This window comes from Rhinopithecus roxellana, chromosome 18 (assembly GCF_007565055.1).
Source record: "Rhinopithecus roxellana isolate Shanxi Qingling chromosome 18, ASM756505v1, whole genome shotgun sequence".
Taxonomy (NCBI): domain Eukaryota; kingdom Metazoa; phylum Chordata; class Mammalia; order Primates; family Cercopithecidae; genus Rhinopithecus; species Rhinopithecus roxellana.
In genome coordinates, this window is record NC_044566.1 from 41904742 (window position 1) to 41908951 (window position 4210).

At 47.5% G+C, this 4210-nt stretch overlaps 1 pseudogene across 1 annotated transcript; it reads left to right on the plus strand.

Annotated features, from left to right (window-relative positions):
* The first annotated feature begins 257 nt into the window (after positions 1-257).
* LOC104662730 lies at positions 258-2453 on the plus strand (annotated as a pseudogene). Its single transcript, XR_748033.2, has one exon. The product of XR_748033.2 is annotated as an RNA-binding protein EWS pseudogene (transcript).
* The last annotated feature ends 1757 nt before the right edge of the window (positions 2454-4210 follow it).

The window sequence follows — 4210 nt, forward strand, 5'->3', positions numbered from 1 at the left end:
GGAAAGAAAGAAGAATGATAGTGCCTCCCTGCCCTACAAATAAATGAACCCTGTAACACTCTGTGTGGAAGTAAGTGGGGCTAGGAACTTGGGAACACCCGGGCCTAACACAGGGCAGTTATAGACGTCCCTTTTGAAAGGCAAATTGAAACAACTCAAGAGAAAGGTAGCAGTAATACACAAACTTCTAAAACTCTGAACTCACCAGTAGGAGAAAGGGATTGTGCTGGGAGAACTTAAGAGTCACTGGAGAGAGGGAAAGTGAGAGGGAGACGGACGTTGAGAGAACGAGGAGGAAGGAGAGAAAATGGCGTCCACGGATTACAGTACCTATAGCCAAGTTGCAGCGCAGCAGGGCTACAGTGCTTACACCGCCCAGCCCACTCAAGGATATGCACAGACCACCCAGGCATATGGGCAACAAAGCTATGGAACCTATGGACAGCCCACTGATGTCAGCTATACCCAGGCTCAGACCACTGCAACCTATGGGCAGACCGCCTATGCAACTTCTTATGGACAGCCTCCCACTGGTTATACTACTCCAACTGCCCCCCAGGCATACAGCCAGCCTGTCCAGGGGTATGGCACTGGTGCTTATGATACCACCACTGCTACAGTCACCACCACCCAGGCCTCCTATGCAGCTCAGTCTGCATATGGCACTCAGCCTGCTTATCCAGCCTATGGGCAGCAGCCAGCAGCCACTGCACCTACAAGACCACAGGATGGAAACAAGCCCACTGAGACTAGTCAACCTCAGTCTAGCACAGGGGGTTACAACCAGCCCAGCCTGGGATATGGACAGAGTAACTACAGTTATCCCCAGGTACCTGGGAGCTACCCCATGCAGCCAGTCACCGCACCTCCATCTTACCCTCCTACCAGCTATTCCTCTACACAGCCGACTAGTTATGATCAGAGCAGTTACTCTCAGCAGAACACCTATGGGCAGCCGAGCAGCTATGGACAGCAGAGTAGCTATGGTCAACAAAGCAGCTATGGGCAGCAGCCTCCCACTAGTTACCCACCCCAAACTGGATCCTACAGCCAAGCTCCAAGTCAATATAGCCAACAGAGCAGCAGCTACGGGCAGCAGAGTTCATTCCGACAGGACCACCCCAGTAGCATGGGTGTTTATGGGCAGGAGTCTGGAGGATTTTCCGGACCAGGAGAGAACCGGAGCATGAGTGGCCCTGATAACCGGGGCAGGGGAAGAGGGGGATTTGATCGTGGAGGCATGAGCAGAGGTGGGCGGGGAGGAGGACGCGGTGGAATGGGCAGCGCTGGAGAGCGAGGTGGCTTCAATAAGCCTGGTGGACCCATGGATGAAGGACCAGATCTTGATCTAGGCCCACCTGTAGATCCAGATGAAAACTCTGACAACAGTGCAATTTATGTACAAGGATTAAATGACAATGTGACTCTAGATGATCTGGCAGACTTCTTTAAGCAGTGTGGGGTTGTTAAGATGAACAAGAGAACTGGGCAACCCATGATCCACATCTACTTGGATAAGGAAACAGGAAAGCCCAAAGGCGATGCCACAGTGTCCTATGAAGACCCACCTACTGCCAAGGCTGCCGTGGAATGGTTTGACGGGAAAGATTTTCAAGGGAGCAAACTTAAAGTCTCTCTTGCTCGGAAGAAGCCTCCAATGAACAGTATGAGGGGGGGTATGCCACCCCGTGAGGGCAGAGGGATGCCACCACCACTCCGCGGAGGTCCAGGAGGCCCAGGAGGTCCTGGGGGACCCATGAGTCGCATGGGAGGCCGTGGAGGAGATAGAGGAGGCTTTCCTCCAAGAGGACCCCGGGGTTCCCGAGGGAACCCCTCCGGAGGAGGAAACGTCCAGCACCGAGCTGGAGACTGGCAGTGTCCCAATCCGGGTTGTGGAAACCAGAACTTCGCCTGGAGAACAGAGTGCAACCAGTGTAAGGCCCCAAAGCCTGAAGGCTTCCTCCCGCCACCCTTCCCACCCCCGGGTGGTGATCGTGGCAGAGGTGGCCCTGGTGGCATGCGGGGAGGAAGAGGTGGCCTCATGGATCGTGGTGGTCCCGGTGGAATGTTCAGAGGGGGCCGTGGTGGAGACAGAGGTGGCTTCCGTGGTGGCCGGGGCATGGACCGAGGTGGCTTTGGTGGAGGAAGACGAGGTGGCCCTGGGGGGCCCCCTGGACCTTTGATGGAACAGATGGGAGGAAGAAGAGGAGGACGTGGAGGACCTGGAAAAATGGATAAAGGCGAGCACCGTCAGGAGCGCAGAGATCGGCCCTACTAGATGCAGAGACCCCGCAGAGCTGCATTGACTACCAGATTTATTTTTTAAACCAGAAAATGTTTTAAATTTATAATTCCATATTTATAATGTTGGCCACAACATTATGATTATTCCTTGTCTGTACTTTAGTATTTTTCACCATTTGTGAAGAAACATTAAAACAAGTTAAATGGTAGTGTGCGGAGTTTTTTTTCCTTCTTTTAAAAATGGTTGTTTAACTAAGACTTTAACAATGGGAACCCCTTGTGAGCATGCTCAGTATCATTGTGGAGAACCAAGAGGGCCTCTAACTGTAACAATGTTCATGGTTGTGATTTTTTTTTTTTTTAAATAAAATTCAAAATGTTTATAAAAAAAAAAAAAAAAAAAGAGTCACTGGAGGGTTATTCAGTTTTCCAAGTGAGTAGCAAAACTGTGCTAATGAGGTCTTTAACACCTGTACTCCAACCAGCAGCTGAGTCTAAGCAGAACCAGGTGGGGGTGTGCCAACAGCTTGGAGGTGGCTGGAGGGAGGAACAGAAATCGCTCTTCCTAGTTGGTAGGATACAAATGACGTTTGTTAGCCTTTTTATGCTGTTCTCTCCTTTCCACATTTTGCACATATGAGTGTATATTTACTCATAAAATAGGGCAAAATGTTATTTTGAAAAACAAAAGACTACATTCAATTTATTTTTCCCAGATATTCATTCTTTGGTCACTTCTTTTTTGTCTCTGAGAAAATGTAATTGGGTCAGGCACAGCTCTGATTCTGTCAATTGCCACCTCCAGAAAGAGTATTCTCACAGATGGCAGAGATGGAGAGATGGGAGGAGGGAGGAGAAAAGATCTTTCCAGGACCAGCCGCCTTGGCATGCTCTGGCCTTGCTTTACTTAGGTTTCCTTTCCTTCGAGAATTAAGTAAGTCTTTCTATAGCCCTTCTCCTTCAAAAGACATCCTGGCAATTACTTGTTCCTCATCCCCCAACAGGTTCTGACAAAGCAAATAGTGATGACTAGATAGATGAGAAATGAGATAATGTACTAATCTAGGTAAGTAGCTGAAAACTAGGAAAGGCAAGACTTCAGGTAAACCTGGTAGGCGATGACTTAGAACCTAGGCAAATGTGAGACCTCCTATCTTGAATCTAAATTTTGAATTCTTTATGGGGAGGTGTCCTATGGAGAGGAGAGAAACTATGTCTGCATCTGTAGGGCTCCTGGGCACAGGTAGAACAACAGGTAGTTTGCCCTGCTCCCTGCAAATGTGGTCCCATAAATTTCTCCGACCAATCAGATTAGCGACTCTGCCTGTATCAGAGGGGATGAAGAGAGTCCCCACCTTGGGGAGAGAGTTCCTTTATGGGCTGGGGAATAAAGGTGGGACATGAAGGACAGAGGAAAAGGATGTTCCTCCTTATCTTCTCTTTCTGACAAAGAATTCAACCCATTTTAGAGTCCCCCATGACTGGATTCTTCAGCCCAAGTGGTTCAATTTTTTCCTGAAGAAAATCTTCATTTCAATAAAACTGTAAATGTCACAAATTGTACCCTTATAACAAACATAAAGCTAGAATTTACCACAACCCCTTCAGCTCCAAATCTGGCTTCTATAGAGATATCAGCAATAAACTGTATTCTACCTACCATTTTTTGAGAATAGGAAAGGTACCTCATGCTATGATTGTATTTGGGAAGAGCTGTGCATTATGAGCAAGACGAAAGCCCAGAATTAGGATGGTCAAATTAAGTGTAATAGGTTATCATTGTTTGAATAACTGGACTTTTAATCAGGACTCCTAGATGCTACAGTAGTTAATAGCTCATGATTAAGTTTCTGTTGGCAATTAATGTTAGCTTTTAAATCAGTGTATGTTACCTGCATTATGCATTACATTTACATTTTTAAAGCAATAAAATATTTATGTTTATTGCACAATGTTCTTATGAATG